Here is a 23,079-nt window from a genome sequence, read left to right as displayed (position 1 = left end):
TTTTAAGCTAATTTTGAAATGGGTGTGAGATAAGAGTCCAATTTTATTATTTTCAAGGGTATATCCAATTATCTCAGCACCATTTCTTGGTTATTTAATGGTCTTGCCACCTTGCCAAAAATGGGTTTGATTCTGTATTCTCAGTTCTATTCCATTAATCTATACATCTATTCTTATGTCTATATTACAAAAATTTGATTACTGTAGCTTTGTAGTAAGTTTTAAAATCAAGAATTATGGGTCTTCTAATTATGAGCATTGCTTTGGCTCTTTGAGGTCACTAATAATTTCATACAAATTTTAGAATCAGCTAGTCCATTTTGTAAAAATGGTAGTAGAGATTTTGATACAGATCGCACTGAATCTGTAGATCAGTTTGGGAGTATTGCCATTTAACAACATTCATTTTTACAATACATAATCATTGAATATCCTTCCATTCACTTAGATTTTACTTAATTTCTTTTGATGTTCTGTAGTATTCAATGTACAAGTCTTGCATCTTCTTGGTTAACATTAATCCTAAGTATTTTCCTTTTTTTTAAGATTTATTTATTTATTCTACAGAGAGAGAGAGAGCACAAAGGGGAGGGGCAGTAGGAGATGGAGAGAGAGTCTCAAGCAGACTCTGTACTGAGTGTGGAGCCCAATGGCGGACTCAGTCTCACAATCCCAAGATCACAACATGAGCCAAAACCAAGAGTCAGTCACCCAACCAACTATGCCACCCAGGTGCCACAGTATTTTATTTCTTCTTAATGCTATTATTAATGAAGCACATTCCATAATTCATTTTCGGATGATTCATTTCTAGCATACAGAAATACAACTGATTGGGGGGCTTGGATGCTCAGTCAGTTAAGTGTCTACCTTTGGCTCAGGTCATGATCCCGGGGTCCTAGGATTGAGCCCCACATCTGGCTCCCTAATCAGCAGGGAGCCTGCTTCTCCCTCCCCCTCTGTTGATCCCCCTGCTTTTGCTCTCTCTCTCTCTGTCAAATAAATAAATAAAATATTTTTTAAAAAAGAATTACAACTGATTTTTGTGTATAGATCTTGTATCCTGCAACATTGATGAATATGTTTATAATCTGAATATGTTTTGGATTTTTTGTAGTCATCTATGTATAAGAACATGGCATCTGTGAACTAAAATAGTTTAACTTTTTCCTTTCAAATTTCAAAGCCTTTTCTTTCTTTCTTTGGCTAATTTCTCCAGCTATATCTTATTAGTACAGTGTTGAATAGAGGTGGTAAGAGTAAACATCCTCATCTCATTTCTGATCTTAGCGAATTAAGCTATTAGTTTTTTACCATTGAGTATGTTAGCTGTGGGTTTTTCAGAGATGCGTTTTATCAGGTTTTGCAAGTTCCTTTCTGTTATGAGCTGAATTGTGTACCCCCCAAATTCATATGCTGAAGTACTAACTTCCAGTACATCCGAATATAACTGTAATTGGTGACAAGGTCTTTAAAAGAGGGTGTTAAATTAAAATTAGGCCATTAGGGTGAGCTCTAATCCAATCTGACTGGTGTCTTTACAAGAAGAGGAAATTTGGACACAAAGACATAGCAGCAGTGTACACCCACAAGACCATGTGTGGACAGAGTGAGAAGGCAACCATCTGAAAAGCAAGGAAAGAACTCAGAAAAAAAGAAACCTCCTGAGCTCTTGAATTTGGACTTCTAGACTCCAAAACTGAGAATATAAATTTCTGTTCTTTAAGCCATTCTGTCTGTGACATTTTGTTGTGACAACCCTGGTTAACTTTAGCACACTTCTATTCCTTGCTTATCAAGTGACTTTTATCATGAAATGCTGTTTCTGCATCAATAAAAATGACCATGTGAATTTTTTTCTTCATTCTGTTAATGTGCACTTATTGATTTTTCTATATTTGAACTACTCTTGCATTCCTAGGATAAAAGTCCTACTTGGTCATGATGGACGATCCTTTTAATATACTGTGGGATTCTGTTTGCTAGAATTTCATTGAGGATTTTTTCATCTATAATCATAAAGGATATGGGTCTATAGTTTTCTTTTCTTGTGATGTCATTGTCCAGCTTTGGTATCAGGTAAATACAATCTTCAGAAAATGTGTTAGAGAGTGTTCCAATTACTTCTGTTTTTTAAAGTGTTTGAGAAAGATTGAAATTTCTTTATTAAACAATTAATAAGCTACTACTGGGGTGCCTGGGTGGCCTAGTCGGTTAAGCCTCTGCCTTTGGCTCAGGTCATGATCCCAGAGTCCTGGGATCGAGCCCTATGCTGGGCTCCCTGCTCAGCGGGGAGCCTGCTTCTCCTCTCCCTCTGCCTGCTGCTCTGCCTGCTTGAGCTCTCTCTCTGTCAAATAAATAAATAAAATCTTTTTTTAAAAATAAGCCAATATCGATTTCCATCTTCTTTGATTTCTTACATCCAAGTTTTATAGTTTTTTTCACACAAATATTTCACATATTTTCTTAGATTTATACCTAAGTTCTTCATTTGGTTTTTGCTAATATAAATGACATTGTATTTATATTTTAAAATCTCAGTTGTTCATAACTGGTCTATAAGAAAGCAGTTGACATTTGTATATTAACTTTGTACCAGGAGATATTTTGCTGATTCTTTGAGGTTTTCTATATAGACAATCATAGAATGTGAAAAAAATATATTGCTTCTTTCCCAAATATGTATGTATATTTCTTTTTCTTGTATTATTGCATTAACTAGGAATTCCAGTATAATGTTAAATAGGAGTGGTAAAAGCAGACATCCTTACAGCTCTAAGATTTATCATCTTTTATTCTGTTTATATTGGAATTACTTTGCTCTTCTTTTTCCAGTTTCCTGAAATGGAAGCTTAGGTTGTTTTTAGATCATTTTTCTTTTCTGACATATGCATTTAATGCTATAATTTTTCTTCTAACCACTAGTTTTGCTGCATCATACAAAGTTTGATGACTTGTATTTTTTTCATTTAGTTCAAAATGTTTATTGTGGTGAGAACACTTAAGAAGAGATCTAAAGTCTTACATGTTTAAGTACACATTATCATTAATGATAAGCACAATCTAGAGATACCAAATCTCTAGAAATTTTTCATCTTGCATGACTGAATTTGTTATACTCTTTGGTTTTTTCCTTTTTTTAAATTTAAAATTCGATTAGCCAACATATATTACACCTTTACTTTCAGATGTAGAGTTCAATAATTCATCAGTTGCACACAATACCCAGTGTTCATCACATCACGTGCCCTCTTTAAAGCTCATCACCCAATTACCCCATCTCCCCACCCACATCCCCCCAACAACCCTCAATTTGTTCCCTGTAGTTAAGAGTCTCCCATGGTTTGTCTCCCTGTCTGATTTCTTTCCATTCAGTTTTCCCGACCTTCTCCTATGATCCTCTGCACCGTTTCTTATATTCCACATACAAGTGAAACCATATGATAATTGTCTTTCTCTAATTGACTTATTTCGCTCAACATAATACCCTCCAGTTCCATTCACGTCAATGTAAATGGTAAATATTCATCCTTTCTGATGGCTGAGTAATATTCCACTGTGTATATATACCGCATCTTCATATATATATATATCACATAATATACCACATATTCTTTATCCATTCATCTGTTGAAGGGCATCTTGGCTCCTTCCATAGTTTGGCTACCATGGACATTGCTGCTATGAACATTGGGGTGCATATGCCCCTTCTTTTCAGTACATCTGCATCTTTGTGGTAAATACCTAGTAGTGCAATTGCTGGGTCATAGGGTAGCTCTATTTTTAACTACTTGAGGAATCTACATACTGTTTTCGAGAGTGGCTGTACCAGCTTGCATTCCCACCAACAGTGTAAGAAGGTTCCCCTTTCTCCGCATCCTCACACCAATCAGAATGGCTAAAATTAACAAGTCAGAAAACAACAAATGAAGTTTTATACCCCTTTAATAGCAACTCCCTATTTTCTCTTCCCCTTAGCTTCTAATGTTTCTGCTTGTGACTGTCTTAGATACCTCATTGCAATGGAATCATGCAGTATTTATCCTTCTGTGACTGGTGCATTTCACTTAAAAGATCCTCCAGGTTCATCCATGTCAAATATGGCAGTATTTCTTTCAATTTTAGGGCTAAATAATGTGCTGTTGTGATTTATATATCATGTTTTCTTTATCCATTTGTCTGTTGATAGACATTTAGGTTGTTTCCATATCTAGGCATTGTGACTAATGCTGTAATAAACGTGGAAATGCAATGTATCTCTTGGAGATCCTTCTTTACATTTTCTTGGATATATACCCAGAAGTGGAATTGCTGGATCATACAGTAATATTTTTTTATTATTCGATGAAAGCTTACACTGTTTTCCATAGAAACTGTACCATTTTATATTCTCGCCAACTGTGTACAGCAGTTCCAACTTCTCCACATCGTCACAAACTCATATTGTCTTTTGCTTTTTCATAAGTATTATTATAGCCATCCTCAGGGGTGTAAGGTTGTATTTCGTTGTGTCTTTGATTTGCATTGCCTGGGTGATTACTGATATTGAGTATCTTTTCATCCACCTGTTGGCAATTTGCATGTTTTCTTTGGAGAAATGTGTATTTACATCCTTTATCCATTTTTTAATCAGGTAAGTTGTTTTTTTGATATTGAGTTGCAAGAGTTCTTACATATTTTGAATACTAATCCCCTTTCAGACAAATTGTTTCCAAATATTTTCTCCATTCCATAAGTTGCCTCTCATGCTCTTAAATGTTTCCTTTCCTGTGCAGAAGCTTTTGAGTTTGATGTATTTCCACTGGTCTATTTTTGCTTTTGCTTCTTGTGCTTTTGGTGCCAGAGCCAAGAAATCATTGCCAAGCTCAATATCATGAAATTTTTCTCATATGTTTTCTTCTAGGAATTTTAGTTTCAGGCCTTATGGTAAAATGTTAACCCATTTTGAGTTGATTTGTGTTTGTAGGGTAATACATGGGCCCAGTTTCATAGTTTTGATCTGGCTGTCCAGTTTTCCCAGCACCATTTGTTGAGGAGACTGTCCTTTCCCCATTGTATATTCTTGACACTCTTCTAGAATATGCAGCCTTGACATATATGCATTTTTCTGGGCCCTCTATTCTATTCCTTTGATCTGTATGTCTGTTTTTATGCTAGTATACTATTTAAATTACTATAACTTTGTAATAATTTTGAAATCGGGAAGTGTGGTGTCTCCAGCTTTAATGCCGGCCTCATGAAATGAGTTTTGAAGTGTTTCTTTCTCTGCAATTATTTGGAAAAGTTTCAAAAGGATTGATGTTAATCTTTAAGTGTTTGCTATAGTTCCCTAGTAAAGGCCTTTATTTATTAGGAGTCTTTTTATTACTGGTTCAATCCTGGACTTTTAACAGGGGGAGGTGGGCAGGGGTGACTGACTACTATTTCAATTTCCTCCCTAGTTAGATGTTTATTCAGATTTTCTATTTTTCATGATTCAGTCTTGATAGGTTATATGTTTATGAATTTATCCACTTTGTCTAGATTACCAATTTTTTAGTGTATAATTGTTCACTCTAGTCACTTTTGACACTATATATTACTTTGGCATAAGTTGTAATGTTTCCTCTTTCAGAACTTTCCGATTTTATTTCAAAATTTTAAAATCTCCCTTGAAACTTCTGTGATCAATGTGTTATTTAGAAGCATGTAATCTAGTTTCCAAGTATTTAGGGTATTCCAGGTGTCTTTCACTTAGTGCTATTTAATTCAATTCCATTGTGGTTTCAGAGCATACTTTTTTATTTTAAAAATACTTTTGTTATCATTTAAGTATAGTGGACATACAGTATTATGCTAGTTGCAGGTGCACAACATAGTGACTAAACACTTGCATACATTATGCAGTGCTCACCACAATAACTGTAGTTATCACCTGTCACCATACAAAGTTATTAAAATATTATTGACTATATTCTCTATGTTATATTTATCATACCCAATACTGATGTATTTTATATTTTTATTTCATTTTTATTCCTCTCCCTCTCATTCTTTTTTTTTTTAATTCCAGACAGTTAACATAGAGTGTTGTATTAGTTTCAGGCATATAATTTAGTGATTCAAAAATTCCACACATCATACGGGGCTCATCACAAGGGCACTCTTTAATCACCATTTTGTTTAGCATTATACTCTTCAGCTCCATCCATGTCATTACAAATACCAAGATTTCATTCCTTTCTATGGCTGAGTAATATTCCATTGTATGTATATACCACATCTTTATCCATTCTATAGGTTTCCTTTTAGCCTTGTTGATTGTTTTCTTCACTTGGCAGAAGCTTTTTATTTTGATGAAATCCCAATAGCTTATTTTTCCTTTCGTTTCCCTTGCCTCAGGGTACGTATCTAGAAAAATGTTGCTACAGCTAATGTCAGCTAATATCCTGCCTGTGCTCCCTCCTAGGATTTTTATGGTTTCTGGTCTCAATTTGGTCTTTCATCCATTTTTAATTTATTTTTGTGTGTGGTATAAGAAAGTGATCCAGTTTCATTATTTTGCATGTTGCTTTCCAGTTTTCCCAACACCATTTGTTGAAGAGACTGTCTTTTTCCCATTGGATATTTCTTTCCTGCTTTGTCAAAGATTAACTGACCATATAGCTGTGGGTTCATTTTTGGATTTTTCTATTCTGTTCTATTAATCTATGTGTCTATTTTTATGTCAGTACCATACTGTCTTTTCACTAAAGCTTTGTAATACAACTTGAAGTCTAGAATTGTGATACCTCCAATTTTGTTCTTCTTTCTCAAGATTGCTTTGGCTATTTGGGATCTTTTGTGGTTCCATACAAACTTTAGGATTGTTTGTTCTAAGGCTATGAAAAATGCTGTTGGAATTTTGATAAGGATTGCATTAAATATGTAGATTGCTTTGGGTAGTATAGACATTTTAACAATATTTGTTCTTCCAATCCATGAACATAGAATATCTTTCCATTCGTTGGTGTCATCTCCAATTTCTTCCATCCATGTTTTATAATTTTCAGAGCACAGTTCTTTCACCTCGTTGGTTAGGTTTCTTCGTAAGTATCTGATTATTTTCTGTGAAATTGTAAATGGGATTGTTTTTTTAATTTCTCTTTCTGTTGTTTCATTATTGGTGTATAGAAATGCAGTAGATTTCTATATATTTATTTTCTATCCTGTTCTATCCTGCAACTTTACTGAATTCATTTACCAGTTCTACTAATTTTAGGGGGAGTCTTTCAGGTGTTCTATATAAAGTGTCATGTCTTCTGCAAATAGTAAAAATTTTACTTCTTCCTTAACAATTTGCCTGTGTTTTATTTTTATTATCTGATTGCTGTGGCTAGTACTTCCAGTACTATGCTAAATAAAAGTGGTGACACTTTTCAGTGTCCACTATTCAGTGGACATCTTGTCTTGTTCCTGACCTTAGGGAAAAAGCTGTTTTCCCCATTCAGGATGATATTCAGTGTGGGTTTTTCATATATGGCCTTTATTATGTTGAGGTAGGTTTCCTCTAAAACTACTTTGTTGAGGGTTTTTATCATGAATGGATATTGTACTTTGTCAAATACTTTTTCTGCATCTATTGAAGTGAACCATTTCTTCATTGTTGATTTTGCTTAGATAATTTGTCCATTGATATAAGTGAGGTACTAAAGTCTCCTACTAGTGTTGTATTATTATTAATTAGTTCCTTTATGTCTGTTATTAACTGTTTTATGCATTTGGGTGTTCCCATGTTGGGTGCATAATTTTAATTGTTATATCTTTTTGTTTGATTGTCCCCTTTATGATTATATAGTGCCCTTCCTTGTCTCTTATTAGTCTTTTTTTTTTTTTAAGTCTAGTTTGTCTGATTTAAGTATTGCTACTCTGGTTTTCTTTTGACATCCATTTGTATGATATCTGCTTCTCCACCCCCTCACTTTCAATCTGTAGGTTTCTTTAGGTCTGAAATGAGTCTTTTATAGGTAGCATATAGATTGGTCTTGTTTTTTATGCATTGTCACCATATATATTTTGATTATAGTGATTAGTCCATTTAAATTCAAAGCAATTATTGATAGATATATATTTGTTGCCAGTTTGTTACTTTTTTGTAGTTGTTTCTGAAGATTTTCTCTGATCTCTTCTTGTCTTTCCCTCTTTCCTGGTTTGCTGGAACCTTAGTGATTAATTTGAATTTACTTTGCTTTATACTTTGCATATTTATTAGTGGTTTTTGATTTGTGGTTATCATTAGGTTTGTATATAACATCATCTGCATATAGCAGTCTGTATTATGTTGATAATCGTTTAAATTTCAACCCATTATCTACTCTTCTCCCTATGTTTTAGGCATATGGTATCATATTTTACATCCTTTTATTTTGTGAGTTCCTTCACCGATTTTTTTAACAGAAATATTCAATATTTTTTTACTGTTTCTGTGTTTTTACCTTGATATTGTCTTTGGTCTTTCCTTTCCACTCAATGAGTCCCCATTAATATTTCTTGCAGGGTTGGTTTTGTGGTCACATACTCCTTTAGTTTTTATTTGTCTCTGAAACTTTATCTTTCTGTACTGAGTGATAGCCTTGCTGCATACAGTATTCTTGGTGGCAGGTGTTTCCCTTTCAGCATTTTGAATATATCATGCCACTTTTTTCTGGCCTGGAATGTTTCTGCTGAAAAATCCACTGATAGCCCTCTGTGGCTTCCGTTGTATGTAACTGTCTTCGTTGGTCTTGCTGCTTTTAATATTTTTTCTTTATCACTACATTTTGCCATTTTATTTTTTTAACTTTTTTTAATTTAAATTCAATTAATTAACATGTAGTGTATTATTAGTTTCAGAGATAAAAGTCAGTGATTCATCAGTCCATTTTACCATTTTAATTACAGTATGTTTTGGTGTGCTCTGGAGTGCAAGCGCTGTTAGTCTTTGAAGCCAGAGGTTTTTAAGGCTCCTCTCTCAGCCCATTCTAGACAACTGGGAAGCAAAGTTCTTTTGAGGTACCCGTGTGTTGAAAAGATATCAGGATGCTCGCTCTGTTTGTCTGGTATTTTATGGCACACTCAAACAGTGTTTTCCAAAAATAATGAATCCATAGGTGCAAGGATGAACTGGGAAGATATTTGGGTGAAGAAATAAGACACTACATGGCTCTGCTTTTTAGTGCATGGATCAGAGACACATCTATGAACAACTGCTTACACAAGTTGATTACTGGGCAATATAATTTCTCAGTTTTTCTGAGTAAATGAGTGCTTCTTGCCATGGACCTAGCTTGTGCATCAATTTAGGGTCTCGCTAATCAGGAGGAAAAAGAAGGCGGAGGAGTAGGGGACCCCTTTTTCAGCTGGTCCCCTGAGTCGAGCTGGATATGTACTAGACTATCCTGAAACCCACGGAATCAGCCTGAGACTCAGGAAGATACATCTGGATCTCTACAAAAGAACATCTCCAGCGCTGAGTACTGAGATATGAAGCAGGGAGCCGTGAAACCGCACACAGATAATGGAAGATAAACGAAAGGGGGAGGGAGCTGCTGTGCTCTGGCACCGGGAAGCAGTAGCCACCTGCACTGGGGAGTGGGCCAGACTCGAGGAATGGCACCCATGAGAGAGCAGACTGAGACCGTGAGCCTGGAACGCACGCGACCAGAATGAAAGCTGGAGTTCTGGAGGACTCACTGGAACTGGTCTAAAACCAGGAGCTTGAGAGTGGGCAAGCATCCAGACTAACAACCAGAGCTCCGGAGCGCACAGTCGAACTATACTGAAACCGAGAGCTTGGAAGCGCATGCAAGCAGACTGAAAACCGGCGCTCCAGAGTGTGCCCGAACCACACTGAAACAGGGAGCTCAGGAGTGATTGCGGGAATTGGGGGCAGTTGGCGGAGTTAGAAGCACAAAGGACACAGACCTGCTGGCCCTGGAAGTGAGGGCTGGGACACCGGCTGTAGGCCACACAACCCGGGATGCTACAGGGATTTTGGCAGCACCAACAGAAACAGAGCTAAAGTGGCCAAGAGAGCTCAGTGGAGAGTGGACTGCAATCGCTGTTCTGAGACAGAGACTAAGATACAGCCACTGCTGCTCTGACTCTCAGAAGAGTCATAAAAAAACACCAGGGAAAGCCGCCAGAGAACAAAAGCCTGGAAATACCAGTTCACATTGTGCCCATCCCCATCCCCTCTCACAGGGGACAGGGCGACTCTACCCAAACAGGGTTGCCTGAATATCAGTGCGGCAGGCCCCTCCCCCAAAAAGCAGGCTGAAAAATCAGGAAGCCCAAATCCCTAAGGTCCCTATGAAACAAGTGCACACAGCCTGGGTCCTGGTCAATAATTTGGACTCTGGGCAACCCCGCAACCTCTTCTCATCAGAATGACGAGGAGGAGAAATCCCACCCAGCAAAAAAAAAAAAAAAAGATAATGAATGTGGCCTCTGCCACAGAACTGATGGATATGGATATAACCAAATTGTCAGAGATGGAGTTCAGAGTAACAATGGTCAACATGATGTGTAGACTTGAAAAAAATATTAACGAAAATATTAATGAGAATATAGAATCTCTAAGGGCAGAAATGAGAGTGAATCTGGCAGAAATTAAAAAGACTATGAATCAAATGCAGTCAAAACTAGACAATTTGATGGCCAGGGTAATTGAGGCAGAAGAACGAATTAGTGAATTGGAGGATGGGATGGTAGAAGAGAACGTTAAAACAGAAACTTGGCTCAAAAAAAAAAATCCAATCTCAAGAATGTAGATTATGGGAGATTATTGACTCAATAAAACATTCCAATGTCAGAATCATCGTCATCCCCACGGGGGTGGAGAAAGAGAGAGGTCTAGAAGAGATAGTTGAACAAATTGTAGCTGAAAACTTCCCTAATCTGACAAAGGAAGCAAGGATTCATGTCCAAGAGGCAGAGAGGACCCCTCCCAAGGTCAAACAAGGCAAACCTACACCACGTCACGTCATAGTGCATTTTGCAAATATTAGATCCAAGGATACAGTATTGAAAGCGGCCAGGGCAAAAAGATTTCTCATGTACAGAGGTAAAAATATCAGAATAACGTCAGACCTGTTTACAAAGACTTGGCAAGAGAGGAAGGGTTGGCAGGGTATTATTAAAGCTCTATCCGAGAAGAACATGCAGCAAAGGATCCCTTATCCAGCAAAGCTGTCATTCAGACTGGATGGAGAGATAGGACCTTCCAGGATTGGCAGAAACTGAAGGAATTCGTAACCACCAAACCAGCCCTACAGGAGATATTAAGGGGGGTTCTATAAAAGTACAAAGGCCCCAAGAGTGATACAGAACAGAAATTTACAATCTATAGAAACAAAGACTTCACAGGAAACATGACATCATTAAAATCATATCTCTCAATAATCACTCTCAATGTGAATGGCCTAAATGCTCCCATAAAACACCACAGGGTTGCAGATTGGATAAAAAGACATGACCCATCCATTTGCTGTCTACAAGAGACTCATCTTGAACCTAACGATACATCCAGACTGAAAGTTAGGGGATGGAAAACCATTTTTCATGCCGACGGACCTCAAAAGAAAGCTGGGGTAGCAATTCTCATATCAGACAGATAAGATTTTAAATGAAAGACTGTAGTTAGAGGTACAGAAGGACACTATATTATTCTCAAAGGTTGTATCCAACTAGTCAATATGACAATTATAAATATCTACTCCTCCAACAGGGGAGCAGCTAGATACAGAAAGCAACTCTTAACCAGAATAAAGAGACATATAGATAATAATACGTTAATAGTAGGGGACCTCAACACTCCACTATCAGCAATAGACAGATCACCTAAGCAGAAAATCAACAAAGAAACAAGAGCTTGGAATGACATACTGGACCAGAGGGACCTCATAGATATATACAGAACACGACACCCGAGAACAACAGAATACTCTTTCTTTTCAAATGCACATGGAACTTTCTCCAGAACAGACCATATACTGGGTCACAAAACAGGTCTCAACCGATACCAAAAAACTGAAATTATTCCCTGCATATTCTCAGACCACAGTGCTTTGAAATTGGAACTCAATCACAAGGAAAAATTTGGAAGAAACTCAAACACTTGGAAACTGGAACCATCCTGCTCAAGAATGATTGGGAAAGCCAGGAAATTAAAAATCAATTTAAACAATTTCTGGAGGCCAATGAGAATGAAAACATATCGGTCCAAAACTTATGGGACACTGCAAAGGCGGTCCTAAGGGGAAAATACGAAGCCATCCAAGCCTCACTCAAAAGAATAGAAAAATCTAAAATGCAGTTTTTATATTCTCACCTTAAGATGCTGGAGCTGGAACAGAAGAACCGGCTTAACCCATGCACGAGAAGGCAGTTAATCAAGATTAGAGCAGAGATCAATGAATTAGAAACCAGGAGCACAGTAGAGCAGATCAACAGAACTAGAAGCTGGTTCGTTGAAAGAATAAATAAGATCGATAAGCCACTGGCCAGACTTATTCAAAAGAATAGAGAAAGGACCCAACTTAATAAAATTATGAATGAAAGGGGAGAGATCACAACCAACACCAATGAAATAGGAAGGATCATTAGAAACTTTTATCAACAGCTTTATGCTAATCAATTAAACAACCTGGAAGAAATAAATGCCTTCCTGGAAAGCTATAAGCTACCAAGACTGAAACAGGAAGAAGCTGATTATTTAAACAGACCGATTAATTATGAAGAGATTGAAGCAGTGATCAAAAACCTCCCCAAAAACGAGAGTCCAGGGCCTGATGGATTCCCCGGGGAATTCTACCAACCATTCAAAGAAGAAATAATACCTATTCTCCTGAAGCTGTTTCAAAAAATAGAAACAGAAGGAAAACCACCAAACTCATCCTATGAGGCCAATATTACCTTGATACCCAAACCAGGCAAAGACCCCATCAAAAAGAATTACAGACCAATATCCGTGATGAATATGGATGCCAAAATTCTCAACAAGATCCTAGCTAATAGGATCCAACAGTACATTAAAAGGATTATCCATCCTGACCAAGTGGGATTCATCCCTGGGATGCAAGGGTGGTTCAACATTTGCAAATTGATCAGTGTGATAGATCATATCAACAAGAAAAGAGTCAAGAACCATATGATCCTCTGAATTGATGCAGAAAAAGCATTTTACAAAATACAGCATCCTTTCCTGATTAAAACACTTCAGAGTGCAGTGATACAGGGTACATTCCTCAATTTCATAAAAACCGTCTATGAGAAGCCTACAGCGAATATCATTCTCAATGGGGAAAAGCTGGAAGACTTTCCCTTAATATCAGGAACATGAGGAGGATGCCCACTCTCACCATTATTATTCAACAGAGTACTAGAAGTCCTTGAAACAGCAATCAGAGAACAAAAAGGATAAAAGGTATTCAAATTGGCAAAGAAGAAGTCAAACTGTCTCTCTTCACAGATGACATGATACCCTATATGGAAAACCCTAAAGACCCCACCCCCAAGCTACTAGAAGTTATAGTGCAATTCAGTAATGTGGTGGGATACAAAATCAATGCTCAGAAATCAGTTACATTTCTATACACGAACAATGAGAGTGAAGAAAGAGAAATTAGGGAATCCATTCCAATTACAATAGCACCAAAAATCATACGTTATCTCGGAATTAACTTAACCAGAGATGTGAAGGATCTATATTCTAGAAACTACAAATCTCTCTTGAAAGACATTGAAGAAGACACAAAAAGATGGAAAAATATTCCATGCTCATGGATCGGACGAATAAACATAATTAAAATGTCTATGCTACCCAAAGCAGTGTATACTTTCAATGGCATCCTGATCAAAATACCAATGACATTTTTCAAAGAACTGGAACAAACAGCCCTTAAATTTGTGTGGAACCAGAAATGGCCCCAAATCGCCAAGGAATTGTTGAATAGGAAACACAGAGCTGGGGGCATCACGTTGCTGGATTTCAAGCTATACTACAAGGCTGTGATCACAAAGACGGCATGGTACTGGCACAAAAACAGACACATAGACCAATGGAACAGAATAGAGAACCCAGAAATGGACCCTCGGCTCTTTGGGCAACTAATCTTTGATAAAGCAGGAAAAAACATCCGGTGGAAAAAAGACAGTCTCTTCAATAAATGGTGCTGGGATAATTGGACAGCTACATGCAAAAGAATGAAACTTGACCACTCTCTCACACCATACACAAAGGTAAACTCCAAATGGATGACAGACCTCGATGTGAGACAGGAATCCATCAAAATCCTAGAGGAGAGCATAGGCAGCAACCTCCAAGACATTGGCCACAGCAACCTTTTTCATGACACATCTCCAAAGGCAAGAGAAAAAAAAAAAAGCAAAAATGAACTTGTGGGACTTCATCAAGATAAAAACCTTCTGCACAGCCAAGGAAACTGTCAAAAAAACTAAGTGGCAGCCCACGGAATGGGAGAAGATATTTGCAAATGACACTACAGGTAAAAGACTGGTATCCAAGATCTACAAAGAACTTCTCAAACTCAATACGCGAGAAACAAATAAACAAATCATGAAACGGGCAGAAGATATGAACAGACACTTTTCCAATGAAGCCATACAAATGGCTAACAGACACATGAAAAAATGTTCAAAATCATTAGCCATCAGGGGAATTCAAGTCAAAACCACCTTGAGATACCACCTTATGCAAAAATTGACAAGGCAGAAAACAACAAATGTTGGAGAGGATGTGGAGAACTGTTGGTGGGAATGCAAGTGGTACAGCCACTTTGGAAAACAGTGTGGAGGTCCCTTCAAAAGTTAAAAATTGAGCTACCCTATGATCCAGCAATTGCACTACTAGATATTACCCCAATGATACAGACGTATGGAAGAGAAGGGCCATATGCACCCCAATGTTCATAGCAACATTGTCCACAATAGCTACATCGTGGAAGGAGCTGAGATGCCCTTCAACAGATGACTGGATTAAGAAGATGTGGTCCATATATACAATGGAATATTACTCAGCCATCAAAAGGAATGATTTCACAACATTTGCAGCAACTTGAACGGGACTGGAGGAGGTTATGCTAAGAGAAATAAGTCAAGCAGAGAAAGACAATTATCATATGGTTTCACTCATTTTTGGAACATAAGAAGTAGGAAGATCAGTAGGAGAAGAAAGGGAAGCAGGAAGGGGTGGTAAACAGAAGGGGGAATGAACCATGAGAGACTATGGACTCTGGGAAACAAACTGAGGGCAGTGGGGGAATGGGATAGGCCGGTGATGGGTATTAAGGAGGGCACGTATTGCATGGTGCACTGGGTGTTATACACAAGTAATGAATCATGGAACTTTACATCAAGAACTTGGGATGTACTGTATGGTCACTAACATAACATAATAAAAAATTATTTTAAAAAAATAGGGTCTCATTAAAAATTCGCAGTACCATTAGCACAATAAAAGTAATGGTGTTTCTTTAATACATCAAATAGTTTTAAAATTCTTCCTGTTTAATAAAGTTTTGTAACTCTTTGGAAAAAAAATAATTACAGTATGTCTCGGTGTGGATCTGTTTTGCTGATTTTTGGGGGGGTTCTCTGTGCCTCCTGGCTCTGGATATCTGTTTCCTTCCCCAGATTAGGGAAATTTTCAGCTATTATTTCTTCAAATAAATTCTCTGTACACTTATCTCTTTTCTTCCGGGACTCCTGTAATCAAATGTTATTACATTTGATGGAGTCACTGAGTTCCCAAAATCTATTCAGGTTCTGCATAATTCTTTTTTCTCTCTTTTGTTCAGCTTGATAACTTTCCATTACTCTGTCTTCTAGGTCATTAATTTGTTGCTCTGCTTCTTCTAGCCTGCTTATTCCATCAAGTGTCTTTCTTATTTTGTCTATTTGAGCTCTTTATCTCTGCTATATTATCCTTTATTTCTGTGTTAAGAGTCTCACTGATGCCTTCCACTCTTCTCAAGTCCAATGAGTATCCTTATGAACATTGCTTTGAATTCTTCAGCAGGTGTATTACTTATATTGTTTTCACTTAGATCTCTGACTGTGGCCTTGTGCTGTTCTTTTGGGGAAAATTTCTCCTTCTCATTTTGTCTAACTTCTGTGCCTATTTCTATGTGTAAGGAAAGTCAGCTACTTCCGTTCTTCAGGGTAATAGCTTTATGAAGAAGAGGTCCTATAGTGCCCTGCAGTGTAGTGTCCCCTGTTCCCCAGGGCCTGGTGTTGCTGGGAGTATCTCCAATGTATGTTGTGTGTGCTCTGCTATTGTGTCCTGGCCACTTTGTCCTTTAGGCCAGTCTTCTACAGAGGCTCTCTTTGCCTGTCATGGGCAGTTTTTGGTCCCTTGCCTGAATATGGCGAGTTTTATCTAGGTGTGCTCTGGTCTTCTTGTGAAATAAGACCTGTCACCACTGCTACTTGAATTGAGGCTCTGCAACACTCCTGGCTCAGGAGACTTGGTATTGGCAGTGGTTTGGGTTGGTCTTCTTGGGGGAGGATGCCCACCATGCTGGAACTGAGGCAAGCATGACTAGGAAGGACAGTTCTCCCGGAGCACAGTGGGAGACATGACTTGGTGTAAGTAAGTTAGGTAGCAAGTGTTGGCACTGCACTGGTTTCTGCAGGTGGCTTCTGTGTTTATGCTGAGGGGTGGGGAGGAAAATGGCACCTACTAGTTCCTTTGTTCCTGGAGGGGTCTCTCTGAATGTTGCCTCTCTGGGACATGCTCCGAGATGAGCAACTAACCTCCCCACTGTGTGCCCCAGGTGCTCTTCAGATAGCTGTTTCCATGGTGTATGTCTCAAGCTGTTTGCCCTGCCTTTTCTCTAAGAGCAGTCCCAATGTCCTCCAGCTCTCTAAGAGACGAGCATGCTGACCTTTGAAACTCCAAGCTTTAAGCCCTGGTGGTTGCCAGAGCTCATGAAATTTACCCTCTCTCACTTTTCAAGCCCACTGCTATGGGGATTCATTTTCCCTATGCACTCTCATTGTGTGATAATCTGTCTCTTGCCCTTCTCTGCAACCATGACTCCCTCCCCACCACAGTGGCAACAATCCATTTCTCTCCCAAGCTATAGTCTCCACATTTCCTACCTTCTTCTCTACCTTTAGTTGTGGAATTTGTTCTGCTACTCTTCAGATTGAGTTCTGGGATATCTTGGATGATTTGATAGTTATTTAGCTGTATTCTTGGGATGAGGCAAATCTAGTGTTCTCCTTCCACCACCATCTTCCCCTCTGTATCTTCCTTTCTTGAAGGTGGCTATTTGATGATTCTGACCTTTTCCAAAATTTTTTTAAAGATTTTATTTATTTATTTATTTGACACAGAGAGAGAGAGAGCACAAGCAGGGGGAGTGGCAGGCAGAGGGAGAGGGAGAAGCAGGCTCCCCGCTGAATAAGGAGCCCAATGTGAGGCTCAATCCCAGGACCCTGGGATCATGACCGGAGCCGAAGGCAGACACCCAACTTTCTGAACCACCCAGGTGCCCCCTTTTCCAATTTTCTATATCCTATGTGGAGCTAGAAATTCTTACGTTTCTATCTTATTTGTTTAGGGTTTTTTTTCCTAGTTATAGTGGGATTAGTGGTCTTTTACTATTTCTACACCACGATTTAAAATCAAATGTCAGAATGATCTTACTAAAATATAAATTGGATCATGACATTCCTTTGCTTCTTATGTTTCAGTGGTTTCCCATTGTACAGCAAATTTTTAAAAATAGTAAAATACAAACTAATTTTCTGTCTGTCTCTCTCTCTCCTTTTTTCTCTCTCTCTCTAAGGTCCTGCATGATTTTATCCTGTCCTACCTTTTCAACTTCATCACATGACATTATTCTTACTTTCTAGCCCAATGATTGGCAAACATTTTTTTGTAAAACACCAGATAGTAATTATTTTAAACTTTTGGGTCATATGATTTCTGTTACAACTATCCAACTATGCTGTTATAACATCAAGCAGCTATGTACAATAAATAAATTAGCTTGGCTGTACTCCAAAACAAGCATATATGGACACTGATACTTGGATTTCATATAGTTTATGTATGACATGAAATATTTTTTTTCTTCAGGATTTTTTTCCTTCTAATGATAAAAAATATACAAACCACTCTCTGGATGCCAGCCATACAAAAAAAGATGCAGCAGGTCAGCCCATGAGCTATAGTTTGTTGACTTCTATCTAGCCAGAATAATTTACCTACACTGCATAGCAAGTACAACCCATTCCCTTTGTGGCTGATTTCTTTCTCCTTAGGTTTGGCTTTAAATGTGATCTTTTCACAGATTCCTTCTTCAGCCACCCTTTCTAAAGTAACTATGTCCCTCTCCCTTCTTTTACATTACATCCAATTTCCTTTTCCCTTTATTATTCTTATCACAATGTATAATTATATGCTTATGTTTTCTTTTTTTTAAGATTTTATTTATTTATTCGACAGAGATAGAGACAGACAGCAAGAGAGGGAACACAAGCAGGGGGAGCGGGAGAGGAAGAAGCAGGCTCATAGTGGAGGAGCCTGATGTGGGGCTCGATCCCATAACGCCGGGGTCACGCCCTGAGCCGAAGGCAGACGCTTAACCGCTGTGCCACCCAGGCGCCCCTATGCTTATGTTTTCTTGGTATTGTCTGTCTCTTCTAACAGATTTTAAGTTATATTTGATCAGGGACAATGTCTGTTGAGATTTTATTCACCAGTGCTTAACACTTACTATTATTTAGTAAGTATTCAATAAATATTTGCTAAATGTACTAGTCAGGCTCTTTCTGCCCTTTTGGGCTTTGATTGCTTACTTGAAGGGGTTGATGCAACTGTTTTAATTGTGGGTTTACTGAAGACACCCGGAAAGCGTATTGTGCTAAGCAGTGCCAAGTCGATGGCTCCATGAACCTAGTCCATCCTCTCCCCCTGTCACACTGTGGACAATTTGATGTCTCTGAGTTGTAAAACAGTTAGTGTTTTCTTGTAACTGAAATTCTTGATCTACAAAGCGCAGACTTCTCCCTTGCAGACACTGGCTTTGGCATGCCTAAAACAGTAAGATAGCCTTTTTTACTTCACTCTACAGATATTTAGTATATGTTAGTTAGTACAATATAAATAAGGCCATCTATTGAAATCTAGATGTAATTATACTCTACAAAAGGTCTATTTAAAAAAAAATACCAGCTTCTATTTGACTGCTAAAAAAGACAATTTCACATATATGTCCACTACATACTAAAATAGTACTTAAAGCAAATAGTAAAAATACTAATGATTGGTATTCAAAGCAAATAGTAAAAATGTCCTCATTTTGTACAGTTCTAGAATGCATAGATTCCAGTTACCATGCTTTAGTTAAATAATACCAGTACCCCAACAACACACAGTTCAAATTTCATTTACCATGGTACACTGTCAGTAATTGAATAAAGTACAAACTTTACTGTTAGCTCTTCAGCGCCTAAATTACTATGCACATAACAGATGTACATGGTGGTTAATGACCAATCACATCATTTTTTTTTCAGTCTTTTGCTCATGGTCACTGAGCATGTATTTAGATGTATGCAGTGAACAAAGCATGTGTTTATGTTGCCTCTTCATTTCTCACTGATAAACCCACATGACATTTAACAAAAATGTATAATGAAAGAGTGAATTATCCAATAAAGATGAAAGTTCAAAAAAGAAACTAAAAGTGATTTTTAAAAAATAATGTATATATTTTTAACTCAATAATAATTTACATAATGTTATACTAGTTTCATGTATACAATATAATGTGAAATAAGTCAGTCAGAGTAAGACAAATACCATATGATTTCACCCATAAGTGGAATTTAAAAACAAATGAACGAGCAAAGAAAAAGACAGACTGAGAAAAGAAAGAACCAGACTCTTAAGTACAGAGAACAAACTGGTGGTTGCCAGAGGGAGGTGAGGGGATGGGTGAAATAGATAAAAGAGATTAACAGTACACTTACCTTGATGAGCACTGAGTAATGTATAGAATTATTGAATCATTATATTGTACACCCAAAATTAACAATGCTGTATGTTAATTATACTTCAATTTAAAAAAAAGAAAAAGAAAGAGAGAGAGAAAGAAAAGGGAACAGCTGCTGAGAAGAGACACTGCTGGCAAAGACAAACCTGCCAAAGAAATGCATGAAACTGTTGCAGAGTTTACCAAGAGGACCATCTTGAAAAATCACAATGACTGGGGAGGAGTTAAGATGGCAGAGCAGTAGGAGGACCCTATATGCTTGTCTCGTCCTTTGAACCCAACTACATAAATATCAAATCATTCTGAACACCCAAGAAATCGATCTAAATGCTGAGAGACCAAACTGCAGAGCTAAAGGGAGACAAGAAGCCACATCATGGAAGGTAGGAGGTGGGGAGACACGATTTGGGGTAGAAAAGAATCGTGGATGCTGCAGAGGGGAGGGAGCCTTGATCTTGGAGAGAGAGGAAAGAGAGAGAGAGAGAAACAGAAAAAGCAGCACACAGGGAATTGCACAAGAGAAACACATCCCCAAAAACATTAGCTGGAAAAACTAGAGCCGTTGATTATCGCGTTGTTACAAGCAGCGGAGCTCTAAGTCTGAGGTTTTAGACGTCCGTGCCACCGCTGAGTGAAGACTGACTGGCATAGCGGTACTCCTGTGGGGAAGAAGGGCAGACACCGGGGAGTGGGCAGCATGGTTTGAGGATTCCCCTGGGTTGCAATGGGAGAGAAAGTTCACCTTCTTGGAGTGCACTTGGGAGAGGTGGCAAAGACCCTCTGGGGACAAAAGAGCTGGTGAGCACCGAAGTGCTGACCTGGTCATTAGTATAGGAACAGAGACACCTGCTTGGTGCTAGCTTTTTGCTGTGTTTTACCATAAACTCCAAGCCCAAGCATGGTAGTGCGACTGCTTTTCTGAGACTAACTGGTACCAGCTACAGCATGAGAAGACCCTCCCCCAGAGAATCAGCGCAGGTCCACGCACCACAGGATCCCTAAAATTTGGAGTTTTGAAACTGCTGTGTGCCTGAGATAAAACACAGAAGTACTGTGCCACCTGGCAGGCAGTCAGCTAGGACACAGCCAGGGTAAAGGCAGGGATCTGACAGAATCCAGGAACACAAAAAAGGAGATTGTTCATTCTTCTGTGAGGGTTTCCTGAAGAGTGGTAGGTGTGAATTCCCCACTCCGGGGACATGAGAGGGGGACGTTGCCATTTCCCCCATGCCCAATAGCACTGACAGACTTCAGTGAGAAACACAGCACCCTCAATGGAAGATGGAGCCACTTACACCAAGCCCCACCCAGCTGCAGCCTGCAAGTGAATCTTTACTAGGGCAAGTTGGCCTAAGAACCAGGGCAGCAGTCCCTTCCCAGAAGACCATATGATTTCACTCATAATGTGGAAATTAAGAACAAAAATAGATGAACATGGCAGAAGGGGGGAAAAAGAGAGGGAAGCAAACCATAAGAGACTCTTAACTATGGGGAACAAACTGAGGGTTGATGGAGGGAGGTGGTCAGGGGTAGGCGAAATGGGTGATAGGTGTTAAGAAGGGCACTTATGATGAGCACCGAGTATTATATGTAAGTGATGAATCACTAAATTCTACACCTGAAACCAATTTTACCATATATGTTAACTAACTAGAATTAAATAAAAACTTGAAATCAAATAAATAAATAAGAAAATCCCAATGACTGAAATGATAATCTTCAAAAGCCTGAGATTTAGAGAAAGGAATCTTTTGTTCAGGACTCGGTTCTGCTTTGGGAGAAGTGTGAGAGTCTCAAAGACGCAGCCCTTTCAGACATCATTTATACTTAATTTCATCAGCACCAGAAAGTTTGGGATATTTTTCAGATGAGTAAAGGACCAGGTGAAGACACTGACCTTTTTGATATGGAAAAATTCAAAAGTTCATTTAAAAAAATTCTTCAGAGAACATTTAAAAATGTGAGTCAGGGGCGCCTGGGTGGCTCAGTCCTTAGGCATCTGCCTTTGGCTCAGGGCGTGATCCCAGTGTTTTGGGATCGAGCCTTGCATCAGGCTCCCTGCTCTGCTGGGAGCCTGCTACTTCCTCTCCCACTCCCCCTGCTTGTGTTCCCTCTCTCGCTGGCTGTCTCTCCCTCTGTCAAATAAATAAATAAAATCTTAAAAAAAAAATGTGAGTCAGCCTCAGAGACGCTAAGGAAATGCAGTATGGATTCAAGTTGGGGTACAGTATAGAAAGCCAAACCAGTACAAACCTGCTTATGTGGTGTATTATTCCCAGACTCCTTATGCCTTCACTTCTTCTTGCCAGCTGAAGAGCAATGTACCCCTTCTGGGTCAGGCACTGATAGTTGCTAGCAATCACAGTAAAATTGTGAATATGGACCTCAGTAGCCAGCACCTGGGTTCTCTTAAGTCTATTGTTTTTAAAAAGTATAATCAGACCATTGAAACTCACAGCTCTACTAGACTTCTACAAGAAAGAACACTTGAGCTGGATATACACATGGATTCAATGATCATTCATGAAAAGAGAATAGAGAAAGAGAGAGTCCAGAGAGTGCCTCAAGAAACTTTTAGAGACAATCCTCAACCAAGACTAGAATTTTCACAAAATAAGCTTGAAACAAAATTCAAAAATGACTTAAATGGAGACATCTTGGCTGAGAGAAAAGAACCCCTCTAGTGCCTAAAAATGTTCTCTAGCTCACATCTTCTGGAAGTGTTGAAATGCTAAGCACCAGCTGGTATTGCAAATGCACCACTTCCTCCATTGCTAACTTGCATATCCAATAAGGGAATGTATTATTTTAAAATTAGATATTTCTAATAAGAGGTGTGTGGTTTTGTAAGCACAGTATTCCCTTGACTAGACTGCACATGCATTTCAGTTAACAGCTGGCTGGATGGCTTCTGTTTATAAACTTGTGTTTTAGAAATTAACTCTTGATATTGACAAGTTTAGAAATGTTCACATGATTGTTGGGACTAATTCTTTCTTCCTCCACTGTAAACTCCTCTCCCCCATACCCCGCAAAGCATAGCAATTGTGGA

At 38.4% G+C, this 23,079-nt stretch overlaps 1 pseudogene; it reads left to right on the top strand.

Moving 5' to 3' along the window:
- The first annotated feature begins 21,308 nt into the window (after positions 1–21,308).
- Positions 21,309–22,855, top strand: LOC123786248 (centromere protein N-like; annotated as a pseudogene).
- Positions 22,856–23,079: the final 224 nt, after the last annotated feature.

The sequence above is a fragment of the Ursus americanus genome, chromosome X, assembly GCF_024610735.1.
Source record: "Ursus americanus isolate L20-20 chromosome X, mUrsAme1.1.p, whole genome shotgun sequence".
Lineage (NCBI taxonomy): Eukaryota > Metazoa > Chordata > Mammalia > Carnivora > Ursidae > Ursus > Ursus americanus.
The sequence above is the reverse complement of the archived record's forward strand: the minus strand, read 5'-3'. Positions and strand labels throughout refer to the sequence as shown.